General features: G+C 40.9%; 1 long non-coding RNA gene across 1 annotated transcript in view; it reads right to left on the minus strand.

The window, feature by feature from the left end:
- LOC126788619 (uncharacterized) overlaps window positions 1–1,498 on the minus strand; it is a 38,026-nt gene extending 36,528 nt beyond the window's left edge. The window contains exons 1-2 of the long non-coding RNA XR_007671392.1: window positions 1,441–1,498; window positions 931–994 (exon numbers count right to left, since the gene is read on the minus strand). This is a non-coding gene — a long non-coding RNA (uncharacterized LOC126788619). The remainder of the gene's footprint in view (window positions 1–930; window positions 995–1,440) is intronic.
- Between the last annotated feature and the right edge of the window lie 15,209 nt (window positions 1,499–16,707).

Here is a 16,707-nt window from a genome sequence, read left to right on the forward strand (position 1 = left end):
AGTTACTGTTACAGATCACTATTCATGCGGAGTTACTATTCACAGTTACTATTCATTCGGCGTTACTGTTCACCGACCGCCACCAATCATCACCAAATTTCACCACCACAACCTAAACAACATTTCCAACAACTTCCTAGTTGACACCAAGGTCTAAATCCGAGTCTAAACAGTCGAAACAACGAAGAACATAAAATTGGCACTATTCACAAACCCTAGAAATTGAAATTTTGATTCGGGTACTTACACTTTGATTTGGCTCGATTCCTTTTGTGGAAATGTTGCTGGGACTGAGACAAGCAAAACCCCCCAAGAATCTCGAGCCATGCTGGCCGGAGGAGGCGGCGCCGCCACAGCAGTAACTTCTGGTGGTTGCTACACCGTGTGTGGTTGTCACCGGAGTGCAATGCGTAGCCCAAAAGATGGAGCTCGTCGAGCCCGTCAGTTTGATAGGTGGCACGACACGAGGCGACGTCGGATGGTAGAGAAATCGGCCGGAGAAGGTTTTTTGGTCGTGTGAACAGTGCCCGGGCTCGGGTGAACAGTACCCGAGCTGATTTTTAGAAAAATCTGATTTTCTGATTTTTAATCTACTCTCCTTCCTTTTATACTATTTCCAAAATCGGAAACGAACTTCCGACGTTAATAACTTTCGCGTCCGACGTCCGATTCGAACGCATGACGTGTCCACGAATTCGTATCGATGAGCTCTACGACTTTCTTGAAGGAAGTTTTCGCAACCGAGTGACGGAATAAAAGTCGATCTATACGTTGCGGTAACGTTACGTTTTCTAATTAAACGATCCGAGAACGTTTCCGTTTTCGTTTCGAAATGTCGCAAACCTCCAATTGTCGTCTTGAATTAATTTCACAAGTTTAACACTTTGAAAATTCTCGACATTTAGTTTCTAAAAATTCGGGTTATTACACCTTCTTTCATGCGTGCAACTTCCACGACCCTGAAAGTAATTTCCTCACTCGTTTTGTCAGTCACCTAATAGCACGATAAATGCTTAGAAAATGATACTTAAAATATCAGGTGACGAGTTCAGCACAGCTAAATGTTGTTCATAAAACATTGTTCACAGAACACTGTTCATGTTTACAAATCAATGTTTTTACTAAACCACTGTTCACAGTTACTGTTTTAACATGCAACTGTTCACATTTACTGTTACAGAGCAGTATTCACGTACACTATTCATGCGGGCGTCACTGTTCACATAACACTATTCACAGTTACTATTCATGCGGCGTTACTGTTCACCGACCGCCACCAATCATCACCAAATTTCACCACCACAACCTAAACAACATTTCCACAACTTCCTAGTTGACACCAAGGTCTAAATCCGAGCCTAAACAGTCCAAACAATGAAGAACATAAATTTGGCACTATTCACAAACCCTAGAAATTGAAATTTTGATTCGGGTACTTACACTTCGATTTGGCTCGATTCCTTTTGTGGGAATGTTGCTGGGACTGAGATAAGCAAAACCCCCCAAGAATCTCGAGCTATGGTGGCCAGAGGAGGCGGCGCCGACACAGCAGTAAATTCTGGCGGTTACTACACCGTGTGTGGTTGTCGCCGGAGTGCAAGGCGTAGCCCAAAAGATGGAGATCGTCGAGCCCGTCAGTTTGATAGATGGCACGACACGAGGCGACGTCGGATGGTGGAGAAATCGGCCGGAGAAGGTTTTTGGGTCGGGTGAACAGTACCCGAGCTCGGGTGAACAGTAACCGAGGGGATTTTTGGAAAAAACTGATTTTCTGATTTTTAATCTACTCTCCTTCCTTTTATACTATTTCTAAAATCGGAAACAAACTTCCAACGTTAATAACTTTCGCGCCCGACGTCCGATTTGAACGCGTGACGTGTCCACGAACTCGTATCGATGAGCTCTATGACTTTCGTGAAGGAAGTTTCTCAACCGAGCGACGAAATAAAAGTCGATCTATACGTTGCGGTAACATTACGTTTTCTAATTAAACGATACGAGAACGTTTCCGTTTTCATTTCGAAATGTCGCAAACCTCCAATTGTCGTCTTGAATTAATTTCACAAGTTTAACACTTTGAAAATACTCGACATTTAGTTCCTAAAAATTCGGGTTGTTACAGCATATTTTGCCGAACTTCAACTTGTTGGATCTCTCTCCTCCGGCAACCAATCGGTACGATTCTTGTCCCATTTTGAAGGTCGCCTTCCATACTACAAACCCTCCAAAATATTTAACCACAATCATTGTGTGCTAGGAGAATCGAAGAAAAGAAATTTTAGATTTTTAAATTGGGGCTTTTCGGTTTTTATTAAATTGAAGTGTTTAGGCTCAGAATTAGACTTCGTGGTGAACTAGGAAATTGTTAGGAATGTCATATAGATTGTGGTGGTAAAATTTGGTGGTCATTGGTGGCGGTCGGTGAACAGTGGCGTCACATGAATAGTAATGTGAATAGTTTATGAACAGTGTTTTGATACAACATTAACTGTGAACAGTGTTTTAGTAAAAAACAGTACATTGGAATAGTGATTAGTAAACACATGAACTGTGTTCTGTGAAAAATGTTTTATGAACAGCATTTAGCTATACTGAAATTGTCACCTGACATTTTACGTATCATTTTCTAAGCATTTATCATGCTATTAGGTGAGTGACGAAACAAGTGAGGAAATTACTTTCATTGTTGTGGAAGTTGCACGCAGGAAAAAATGTAAATAAAATCTCACAATGACGAATCTACCCTTGCAGAGAGTAATGATTGCGCTAAATTTAAAAGAATGAACTATGATATGTATATGATATAGTGGATTGTGTATGTGTATAATTGGTAAAATATGTACATATATATGGTTTGCTATATTATATACTGTCGTAATTTCAGTTTCCGAACGAGTTCATTATAGCGTTGATATTTATTTATTTGAGCATGTCAATTTGATTTGTACAATATCATGTGATGATTGTTTGTACGTGGTTTTAACTTGAGTTATGTTAAAACATTTTTTTTTGTGGTATGTGGACCTGTCTTCGGACATGTTTTTCTGTCTTCGAACGTGTTTTTCTGCCTTCGGACGTGTGTTATGTCTTCAGACGTGTTTTTCTGTCTTCGGACCTGTATTATGTCTTCAGACGTGTGTTATGTCTTCAGATGTGTTTTTCTGTCTTCGGACCAGTCTTCAGACGTGTTGGCATGTCAGAACTTAGCCTTGGCCGGGCGACAGTTACGATACAGTTAGAACTCTAGTCTGTCTGCCGGTGTACTGCATGAGGGGTAACAGATGGGTTACCAGCTTATGAGTACCCATATTTTTGGGATTTTTGGGTAACAGACTGGTTGCCCAATGCACGGCGGTGTACTGCATGAGGGGTAACATATGAGTACCTAGGTCTCATGAGTACCCGTATTATAAATGTAATTGGGTAAATAGATGGGTTGCCTGATTTCTCATTAGCACTTATATTTTCAGATATTATTGGACAAACAGATAGGCCGTCCAACCAGATGGGCCGTCCAACGAGACCTTAGGGTGACGATTGCGGCGGTTTCCGGCCGACTTTAGACGAGCTGTGTCACGACCCCAAAATTTCGAATATGAAACTCAAATTTCGAAGTCATGAAATGTAACGACCCCAAAATTTCAAGCATAAAAACTCAAAATTTCAAAGTCGTGAAACACTAAAACAATCTCAATGAATCGAAATCATTTTAAATGCCACAGCGGATCATTACTGAGTTCACAATACAACTCAAACAAACCAATTATCACAAACCAAATTTATAATCCAACATTACATAAAAATAGAAATGTAATAATCCTCACAATCTCACACAAAACCCACAAATAAATCCTCACAAGTTCTCACACAAATCCACAATAAAAACCTCACCACAAGCAGGATAATGAACAACTTCGAGTCTTCAGAGTTATCCCTCGATTTCCACTAATCAACACCTGCAGAATTATCCCCTACACCATTGAATTGGTGCACCGGGATTGTAAACACAAACCCGGTAAGCTTTACAGCTCGTATGAGTAAAATGAAGATATAACTCACATATCAATATATACGAAAATCCACCAATCAACAAATATAAATGCACTAATGAGTCAATGGACGACCCATCTGTTTGTCCCAAAAATATATGAAAATGAAAGTGCTCATGAAAAATTGGGCAACCCATCTGTTTACCCAAATACATTTATAATACGGGTACTAACGAACGCTGGTACACCTCTGTTACCCCTCACGTAGTACACCGCCGATATTGGGCAACCTCCTGCTACCCAACATCCAAAAATCTGAGTACTCATGAGCCGATAACACATCTGTTATCTCACATGCAGTACTCCGGCATACAGACTAGAGCTCTAACTGTATCGTAACTTTCGCCCGGCCAAAGGCTAGATTCCGACATGCCAAACACGTCCAAAGACTGGTCCGAAGACATAAACACGTCCGAAGACAAAAACTCGTCTGAAGACAAAACGTTTTAACAAACACCATGTTAAAATCACATACAATAATCATCACCTCATATTGTACAAATCAAATCACATGCTCGATATATAAATCTCGTGATCAAACTATATATATATGTACCTATTTACCATTTATACAATATATATATAACCCACTATATCATATACATGTCATATTCCATTCTTAAAAATTCTGCAAAAATCTTGAATCTCTGCAAGGGTAGATTCGTAAATATGTGAGATTTTACTCACCTTATCAACTCGAGTGTAATTCCACAATTTCTGAAGATAATTCATTTCCTTGATTTATCGATCACCTTGAAAAGATAAGAAAAGAATTTAGAATCGTTTCGTAAACCTTAAATGCCGAAACAGTAATAATAAGTTATTGTTCAGCAATTTCTGGTTTTACGGATTTACTGTTCACGGGGTTACAGATACACATCAATTAAGTATCCATGTATGTGTATATAATGTTTACGTATTTTTATACGTACGAATACTATTTAAATGTAAATATTGTCTCAGTAAATAATAATTACTGAATTACTCTTCTGAATTTACTTTTTATATTTATTGAAAGTAATTTACATTTACATTTATCGTACGTAAATAAAATTTACATTTACCGACGTAAATTCACATTTTTATATTCACCGTCGTAAAAATAAAATTTTCAATTTACTGTTTGAAATTAATGTTCACGCGCCGCCGCACGTGGCGGCGCGTGGGGTGCACGCGCCACCTATGGCAGGCAGCGCGTGACGCTCATTGTGGCAGCGCATGGGGCACACGCGCCGAGCCTAGGGCCGGCGCGTAGCACGCCACCGCCGCCCCCAAAACCTTCCTCTCCTCCTCCTCTTCCTTCCCACGGCCTCACGCCGCCCTAGCCTCCTCCATGCTACCTTACGCGCCGCCTAAGGCGGCGACATCTCCCCTAAACACTCCTCCGATCTCCTCCAATACGAATCAAATAACCACAAAAATCACATCAAAGCATCACAACAATCAACCTAGGCTAACCCTCACCTCAAACAAGCTTTTGGACCGTCGGATCGTCGCCGGAGAGCTTGAGATGTCGTCGGTGAAATTGCAGAACCTTGGCGTCGTTGGTGGAGCTCCGTTCCTGCGTGCGAGGGTGCGTCGACCTAGGGGTCGACTGAGGAGGGCCGCGCGGTGCTTCCTGGGCCGGCGGTGCGCAACACGACGGGCTGGAGGCGGAGATCGCCAGTGAGGAAGTGAGATCGGGGAGGGAGAGGGGAAAAGAGAGAGAGAGAGGCGCACGGGGTGAAGAGAGAGAGAGAGTGAGTGAGGGGTTTCCAATTTTGGAAACCCTAAACTGATAAAATTCCTTTATATACTCGTTTCTAAAATCGGAAACTAACTTCCGACGTTAATAATTTTCATGTCCGACGTCCGATTAGAATGCGTGACATGTTCACAAACTCGTATCGACGAGCTCTACAACTTTTGTGAAGAAAGTTTTCGCAACCGAGCGACGGAATAAAAGTCGATATATACGTTGCGGAAACGTAACGTTTTTTCTAAATAAACGTTCCGAAAACGTTTTCGTTCTAGTTTCGTAATGTTGCAGGCAATCCAAATTTCATTTTAATGAATTTCACAACTTTATAGAAATTAAACAAACCAAAAATCGTTCCGAAAAATCGGGTTATTACATGCCCATTATCAGTCGGTGTACTGCATGAGGGTTAACAGATGAGTACCTGAGTCTCATAAGTACCCGTATTTAAAATGTAATTGGGTAAACAGAAAGGTTGCCCAATGTGTCATGTGTACTTATATTTTCAGATGTTATTAGATAACCAGATTGGCCGTCCAATGTTTTTCGAGTACATTTATTTTTAAATGTCATTGGTATTTTCTTTACCATGTGATGTGCGTTATACTATTGATTTACTCATACGAGCTGTAAAGCTTACCGGGTTTGTGTTTACAATCCCGGTGCCCTTATTCGATAGTGTAGGGAATAGTTCTGCAGGTGCGGATTAGCAGAATTGGAGGGCTTTCTCTGAAGATTGTCGAAGTTTATTTATTCTATTTGTGGTGAGGATTGAAAGGATGTTACATTTCCATTTGTTATAATACTTGAATTATAAACTGGTTTTGTAATAATCAAATCGATTGAGTCGTACTTTGAACTCAGTTTCGATACACTGTGACTATACGATGATTTCAATACATTTGAGATTGTTTTAGAGTTTTTCATTGTTTTGATTTTGAATTTTATCACTTGAAATTTCGGGGTTGTGAGAATTATATATTAAGCTGAACTAGGTGACTGACATCCATAGGATAATTATAGGTGGGTTCGATACTGGTGTATGTTCTGATTGCAGTGATTCGGTTCAATGCCTCAGTAGGGTGGAACGAGTCCCAGAACACATACTCACTCCTATTTTGGCATGGAGTTCCGGAACGAACACATTGTCCAACAATATTCACCGGACAACACCCAACGTTCAAAACCCTGAATCCTGTGATCATGGACATGAAGAAATAAGTAACAAGCTAGCTAGAAAGGGAGTTATCTGAAATAGAAGCACTTAAGGGTTTGTTTGGTAATAATGTTAATTAAAAGCTAGGGTTTAGCAAACAAAAGGTGCTAGTCGTGCTACTAGTTATAAAAGTGATTTGTAGAAAAGTGTTTTCTAAAACTCTAAGAGCCCCTCCAAAATGCCCTGAATCATGATAGAATGAGGATATTTGCTTGAGAATATATGTTCTTACCAGCAGAAGTAGGATCCCCTGAAGCCATTCCAGTACTGTTAACATAGATGAATTTTGCATTAGTCAACTTAGTGTTGAGCTGATCAACAAGATTTACAAGCTTTTGGTTTAAAAGCTGCGCCGCACTGTTCATCTGATCGACACATCCTGTGCCATTAGATTTTGAAATTGCATCAGGAGTGCAGCCTATTAGTCCCAGTCCAACCAAGGCAACCTTCCTAGCTCCATACTTGTTGTACAAAGTCTTCAAAAACAATACCAATCCAACAATCAGGATCTACAAATTTAAATACTAGTTTTCTAGTCTTGAAAAAGTGGATTATGGAAAGTTGAATTGCTAACCAGAATTTGGCGAGTATATTGGTCAATAATGTCACAACCCTAAAATTTCGAGCTTAAAAACTCAAAATTTTAAAATCGTTAAACACAAAATAATCTCAATGATGATGAAATCATTTCAATGTCACAGCGGATCACCTCTGAGTTTAAAATATAACTCAGTCAAGCCGATTATTACAAACCAAATGATTATTCAACATATAACAAATGAAATTGTATAATCCTCTCAACAACCTCACAAATAAAATCACACCAAATCTCACACACAATGCACGCTGGAACCTCACCACGACTGGATGCGATCGACTTCGAGTCTTCGGAGTCGTCACCCGATCACCACTACTCAGCACCTGTGGAAGTATCCCCTACACCATTGATATTGGTGCACCGGGATTGCAACACAAACCCGGTAAGCTTTACAGCTCGTATGAGTAAAATATTAAAATAACTCTCGTCTCATAAAAGACACAACTCCACATCAACACAGTATAATGAAAATCATGAGAAAACGAGCAACCCATCTGGTTACTCTAATACTTTCACAAAATGGTAACTAATGAGCGCTGGTACACATCTGTTACCCCTCACTTAGTATACCGCTGATGTTGGGTAACCACCCGCCACCCAACATCCACAACAAGCTGAGTACCCATGAGCAGATAACCACCCGTTACCTTCATGCAGTACTATGGCAGACAGACTAGAGCTCTAACTGTATCGTAACTTTCGCCCGGCCAAAGGCTAGGTTCCGACTTGCCTCACATGTAAAATAATCTCACATCATATTGTACCACACATCACGTCCGAAGACAAATCACAATATTTCACATTTTCCGTGATAAAATCATGTACAATAATCACTCATCATATTGTACTTTTTAAAACTTTCACAATATATCATAATAAAAATCATAACAGTATATTATATAGCAAACTATATATATTCGTATTTATTTACCATTTATACAATATATACATAGTCCACTATATCATATACATGTCATATTTCATAAACACCTGAAAAATTACGTACGATAATCTCACATCATATCGTACCATTAAAATCACACATGCACAATTTTTCTGTCACCGAAATGACTATTTTTAATGAATTAATAACAGTATGTAATTTAATGAACTATATATATATATATGTATTTATTACCATTATACTATATATATACGTAGTCCACTAAGTTATATACATGTTGTAATTCATTAAATAAACACACTTGCAAAAATGTTGAATCACCACGAGGGTAGATTCGTAATTCAGTGAGATTTTACTCACCTTAAAATCCGACTGCGTCTTCCACACACTTGTGAAGAATCACCGCCACTCCCACCACACCAAAACCGCCAAGTACCTAATCATACCGAGATCACAACTCAATATCCCTTGTAGTGAAAATAAAGAATAAGGTTTTTCACCCCAAATGTCGTTAAACTCGAGTTAAACCTCCCAAATGTACTTAACTGAATACATTAACGTCATTAGGTCAGGGAGTGAATCGACTGAGTATCGAAACTGCTCACTGACCATAACAATTTAAACTCTGTAACGCTACTGTTTCCGTAATAATGACTCAATCGTGATAAGTACATGATAATTGGCGTTCGCAATATTCTCATGGCACTACTAAGACTCGATACCACGTGTGATGACACATCGCTGCCTAAAATTACACATCCTAGGCATTTCACAACAACTACCCATCAACAATGTACAAAAATAGCTATTGATACCTTAGGCCACAACATCTTGATCGGAACTGCCATTACAAGGTGCACTCTCACTTCTACCATACAAGGCTCAATCTCCAGGGACGCATTGCTTAGCCAAAGTGACAGGCAAATTCGAATCAAGTCCACCACTGCTCAAATGCACTGCTCAGCCATGGTGAGGTCGAATTGGACTGCTTCACTGCCATTGGAAGGTTTATTGGGAGGGGGAGGACATCATGGACCTACTGCCACACCAATGAAGGCCGGGAATCAAGTCAGAAGGCTGCCAAAATCGCCGAAACTCCCTGCAGCAACCAAACCGATTCCAAGGTAACATCAATTCTTCCGAGCTTCGATTCTCTCAATCCGACATGAAATGGCACAAGCCAACGCCACAGCAAGTCTCGCACGACGGTGAAGAAGAGAACGTGACCGGTGAAGGAGCTTGAATCGCCGGGAATGAAACCGGGTTGAAACCGGGTCATCGGGTCACTGTCAAGCCTTCGGTTCGCACCACCTGAAGCGGAGCGATACCAACCATCACCACGAGGCGCGGCGCACAGGCGAGACGAGACGATCTGGGTTGGTCGCGCGGTCGGGGGACGCCGGACGGCACCAGAAATCTCGGGTCGGGTTGGCTCGGGTCCGGGTCGGGTCAGTCTTCAGACTTTGACTCTGAAGGAGGCGCGCGCGAGGGGAAGGAGAGAGACTAAGTGTGTTTAGCCATTTAATGAAACCCTAACAGGAAAGTTTCTATTTATACATCCCCATTTTCGGAACTCAAACTTCCCTTGAACGTAACTTCCTCATGCGATCTTCAAATAATGCATACCGCGTGTCTACGAACTCGTATTGACGAGCTCTACGACTTTCATGAAAGAGGTTTTCACAAACGAGCGACAGAGTAAAAGTTGATTTTTACGACGCGGAAACGTAACGTTTTTCTAAATAAACGTTTCGATAACGTTTCCGTTTTCGATTTACCGCTTCGCTAAGCAAACAAAAATTAGTTTAAATAAATTTCACAAATTCATGAACTTAAAAACAATCCAACATTCGCTCCGAAAAATCGGGTTATTACATTCTACCCCCCTTAAAGGAATTTCGTCCCGAAATTCAAGTTCACTCGACAACCACTGTGGATATCTTGTCTTCCTATTCGACTCTAGCTCCAAGGTTGCATCACCTTCATCATGATGGCTCACTAACACCTTGACTAGTTCTACTTCCTTCCCACGAAGCTTCTTTGTGGATCTACCCAGAACACGATCCGGCTCAATAACAAAAGTGATATTTCCCTTCACCTCAATGGTGCTATGAACGATCACATGCGACTCATATGGTCCCTACTTTCCCAACATAGAAATGTGGAAAGCGTTGTGAATTCCCGACATGATAGTTGGCAAGGCTAGTCGGTATGCTAGTTTTCCCCCTCCTCGAGAATCTCAAAGGCCCATCATACATAGGAGCCCACTTTTCTTTCTTGCCAAATCTCACTACACCTAACTTCGGTTCAACAGATAGGTGATCGACATGGTCTACCTTAAGAGTCTCATAAGGTGCCATACCGATGCTGGAACAGTAACTGTTGTTGTAAGCAACTCAATCGATTCCCAAATGATCTTCCCAGCTACCTATAATATACAGCCTATAAGCTCTCAGCATATCCTCAATTGCCTCAACTTTCTTCCAAACAAACAGTCTGTCACGTGTTCTAACATTAACAGCCACATGTGAGTCACCAAACTATAATGATGTTCTCGGTAGAGATGTCAACATACCCCTTTGTCTAATTCACCACTCTCTTGCGGTTATCAGACAATTCTCGAGTCATGAGCTTGCCCCTCACCACTAAGCATGGTCAAAAACTCTCGACATCTAACACGAGTCTAAATCAATGTTTAACACATGCTTACTACTTGCATCACACACATCGGTTTTCAAGGTAATCATACTTTTACCCACAACAGTACCGTTATGACTTCACCTCAACGCATAGCTAGGACCATGAACCTACCATTCCTTTCAAACCACAAAACAATCTGCTTCCATAATCGTCTTATTAAAACCATCAAAAGTTGTCGTGCATGATACCCACCTAAGTACCATATTTGTATCGGCTACACGGTAAAGAAGTCTTAACTCATCAAGTCCACGACCACCACAGAACACCACCTTGGACTAAGAATTACTCTCGATCAGTACACCAGAGTATAGATTAACATACTCACATGGCAGTAGAGAACCTCTACCGCCACTCCAAGAGTGATGCGTCATGCATCCTACCACCCTCATCAAAACTTACCGTCGAAAATTTATTTCAGCTTCTTGCTTCTATGAGTGGTGTGCCACAATTTACGAGTCAGACTAAGGAGGTATTTATCCCCCAACGGTGGGACATGAAAATTAAGTGAATTTACAGTGCAAAATCCAATAAGACACAACCGAGATATACTTTACCCCCTGGTTCATACCTGCCTCAAATTCCTGACATACGGTCCCACGCAAACGCCCCAGTGGCATCATCTAACGTATTGGTTTCCCCCACCGTTGTAGTACTAATAAGTTCTGAAATTAATTCAACAACAGAAGCCGGTTATTGGGTCCACTGTCTCCTCAAAATCAACCCAAAAATGGTTGCTACATCACCACTCTAAACAGTTGTTTCTTTACTTTCATTAAGAACTCTCATGGCCAACACATTCGGCCAACATACTTCTCTGCAAGCAGCAATATAATTGATTACTCTTTTTTGTAAAATTTATCCCTTGTTGAACACTTAAATCAACTTCGCCTTATCAAACAATAAACAATCGGATGCATAGAGGGAAAAGAACCTCTAAGTCTCCAACACTAACACCACTTGCACTTGAAAAGAAAATTTGATTCTCCACTATTTCTTTACCAGTTGGAAGGTGCTTGTCACGAAAAATTCGTCAAAACACCATTAAGCTAAGGTCATCTCATACCTTACCTTCAATAGAGTTACTTCATCGCCATTGCGTCTCATTTGTACTTGTGGTATTGTGAAGTTCCAATCCCCAACACCACAATAATTAAATCCTGGAAGATCAGTGTTCTCATTTAAATGCTCATCTAGCAAATAATTAATTCATATCGCCACATTGAGATTTCTCCATCACCTTATATTTCTTGCTCACCCAAGAACAATGCGTAACATCAATTATCTATAGCCGAACCAAAACAAGTTTGGAATGTCACATCAACAAAATGTGAATCTCATTTCAATAATTGTATTACCACTTATGGACGTATCATACGCCCTACCACTCTGTTACCAATATCGTTAGAGATGCTAGTCACGAAAATTTTCGTTAACCAACTCCAACCTATGATCTACACATCTTTTACGTGAACATAATATATCAACCTTGTTAGGCTTCAACTTAGATTAGTTGCATAACTAAAACCTAGTCCTCAACATTTAAACACTGAACATCCCTCAACATAGGGTCAACGCTCTCTATCAAGACTCCTTGACAGTTCTCTGCCCTGATAGGAAACTATATACTCAAACCTGTTAGCATTCCAGTATCTGGATCGCATATCAAACTCAGAGAGTATTGTAGCCTCTCTAAACTGATCGCACCAGTCATTAAGTCTTTGAATTCATTTGTCCCATCCATACGACGTCTTCGTTATAGGTGCTATAACACAGTATCTCCGGAAACGTCTCACTTTACTCAGACATCACAACGATGTCTGTGATAGCTACTTCAGATCCACATACTCAACATATGCTATGACTTAAGCTCTCATGGCATTATCCGACTCGAGTCAGAGATACGAAACTCTGGTTTCCTGGGTCTACGAAAGAACCCACCATGTCAAAACAATCAATCACCGCGTACTGCGGCCTCAACCAATCGATTCCTCAGATCACATCATAGTGTGGTCCGGAATCACTATCAAATAAGCAGAGAACTCTCTACTTCCAATCACAATAGGATAAGCCTTTCATTGTCTCCAATTCGAGGAACACTCCAAACGCGAAGTGACACATAATGAGTTTCTCATAGATGTAGGAATCAATCCTAACATCTCCTCTACCGAACTAACAATAAAAGAGTGTTGATATCATCTTCTTCTCTTTCTCAAAGTACTCAATCATCTCAAAGTAGATTCCAATGTTCTCGATCTAGTGGTCCGCTACCACATGATCCAAGCCTCCACAAAATAACGGCGATGACAGACTATTAAAATCCTTGATCAACTTAACACACGACTATCGTCGTCTCTAACGACAGCAGCAGGGTCAACCTGTTCTGCCCGTGGAGCAGCTTCCTGGTAAAGGTTCTCCATATTGCGGACTCGGCATGCAACCCTACCTCGGCCGCGACCTCTCGTCCGTCCTCGGCCCTGTTCACGGCCCTTTTTTCCAAATTCATCACCATTCAACAATTAACACTCAATCATACATGTGAAGTCTCGAATTCGACAAAATAGATCCAACCAATATCAATCATGAAATTTCAGAAGAAGGTAAATCATCGGAGTATCGTCACAATACTCTCTACAGGACCAAACCATAAGGTATGGCTCCTAACACTCTTGCGTACCCGACGACATATCAATACCGAGGAGCATGTGATGGGTGCCCGCCTGCAGTCGGATCATCGCTCCCGGATGGTATAGATAATCGCCAAATACGCAACTAGGCTCTGATACAAACTGTCACAACCCTAAAATTTCGAGCTTAAAAACTCAAAAATTTAGAATCGTTAAACACAAAATAATCTCAATGATGATGAAATCATTTCAATGTCACAGCGGATCACCTCTGAGTTTAAAATATAACTCAGTCAAGCCGATTATTACAAACCAAATGATTATTCAACATATAACAAATGAAATTGTATAATCCTCTCAACAACCTCACAAATAAAATCACACCAAATCTCACACACAATGCACGCTGGAACCTCACCACGACTGGATGCGATCGACTTCGAGTCTTCGGAGTCGTCACCCGATCACCACTACTCAGCACCTGTGGAAGTATCCCCTACACCATTGATATTGGTGCACCGGATTGCAACACAAACCCGGTAAGCTTTACAGCTCGTATGAGTAAAATATTAAAATAACTCTCGTCTCATAAAAGACACAACTCCACATCAACACAGGTATAATGAAAATCATGAGAAAACGAGCAACCCATCTGGTTACTCTAATACTTTCACAAAATGGTAACTAATGAGCGCTGGTACACATCTGTTACCCCTCACTTAGTATACCGCTGATGTTGGGTAACCACCCGCCACCCAACATCCACAACAAGCTGAGTACCCATGAGCAGATAACCACCCGTTACCTTCATGCAGTACTATGGCAGACAGACTAGAGCTCTAACTGTATCGTAACTTTCGCCCGGCCAAAGGCTAGGTTCCGACTTGCCTCACATGTAAAATAATCTCACATCATATTGTACCACACATCACGTCCGAAGACAAATCACAATATTTCACATTTTCCGTGATAAAATCATGTACAATAATCACTCATCATATTGTACTTTTTAAAACTTTCACAATATATCATAATAAAAATCATAACAGTATATTATATAGCAAACTATATATATTCGTATTTATTTACCATTTATACAATATATACATAGTCCACTATATCATATACATGTCATATTTCATAAACACCTGAAAAATTACGTACGATAATCTCACATCATATCGTACCATTAAAATCACACATGCACAATTTTTCTGTCACCGAAATGACTATTTTTAATGAATTAATAACAGTATGTAATTTAATGAACTATATATATATATATGTATTTATTACCATTATACTATATATATACGTAGTCCACTAAGTTATATACATGTTGTAATTCATTAAATAAACACACTTGCAAAAATGTTGAATCACCACGAGGGTAGATTCGTAATTCAGTGAGATTTTACTCACCTTAAAATCCGACTGCGTCTTCCACACACTTGTGAAGAATCACCGCCACTCCCACCACACCAAAACCGCCAAGTACCTAATCATACCGAGATCACAACTCAATATCCCTTGTAGTGAAAATAAAGAATAAGGTTTTTCACCCCAAATGTCGTTAAACTCGAGTTAAACCTCCCAAATGTACTTAACTGAATACATTAACGTCATTAGGTCAGGGAGTGAATCGACTGAGTATCGAAACTGCTCACTGACCATAACAATTTAAACTCTGTAACGCTACTGTTTCCGTAATAATGACTCAATCGTGATAAGTACATGATAATTGGCGTTCGCAATATTCTCATGGCACTACTAAGACTCGATACCACGTGTGATGACACATCGCTGCCTAAAATTACACATCCTAGGCATTTCACAACAACTACCCATCAACAATGTACAAAAATAGCTATTGATACCTTAGGCCACAACATCTTGATCGGAACTGCCATTACAAGGTGCACTCTCACTTCTACCATACAAGGCTCAATCTCCAGGGACGCATTGCTTAGCCAAAGTGACAGGCAAATTCGAATCAAGTCCACCACTGCTCAAATGCACTGCTCAGCCATGGTGAGGTCGAATTGGACTGCTTCACTGCCATTGGAAGGTTTATTGGGAGGGGGAGGACATCATGGACCTACTGCCACACCAATGAAGGCCGGGAATCAAGTCAGAAGGCTGCCAAAATCGCCGAAACTCCCTGCAGCAACCAAACCGATTCCAAGGTAACATCAATTCTTCCGAGCTTCGATTCTCTCAATCCGACATGAAATGGCACAAGCCAACGCCACAGCAAGTCTCGCACGACGGTGAAGAAGAGAACGTGACCGGTGAAGGAGCTTGAATCGCCGGGAATGAAACCGGGTTGAAACCGGGTCATCGGGTCACTGTCAAGCCTTCGGTTCGCACCACCTGAAGCGGAGCGATACCAACCATCACCACGAGGCGCGGCGCACAGGCGAGACGAGACGATCTGGGTTGGTCGCGCGGTCGGGGGACGCCGGACGGCACCAGAAATCTCGGGTCGGGTTGGCTCGGGTCCGGGTCGGGTCAGTCTTCAGACTTTGACTCTGAAGGAGGCGCGCGCGAGGGGAAGGAGAGAGACTAAGTGTGTTTAGCCATTTAATGAAACCCTAACAGGAAAGTTTCTATTTATACATCCCCATTTTCGGAACTCAAACTTCCCTTGAACGTAACTTCCTCATGCGATCTTCAAATAATGCATACCGCGTGTCTACGAACTCGTATTGACGAGCTCTACGACTTTCATGAAAGAGGTTTTCACAAACGAGCGACAGAGTAAAAGTTGATTTTTACGACGCGGAAACGTAACGTTTTTCTAAATAAACGTTTCGATAACGTTTCCGTTTTCGATTTACCGCTTCGCTAAGCAAACAAAAATTAGTTTAAATAAATT

Source organism: Argentina anserina, chromosome 3 (assembly GCF_933775445.1).
Source record: "Argentina anserina chromosome 3, drPotAnse1.1, whole genome shotgun sequence".
Taxonomy (NCBI): domain Eukaryota; kingdom Viridiplantae; phylum Streptophyta; class Magnoliopsida; order Rosales; family Rosaceae; genus Argentina; species Argentina anserina.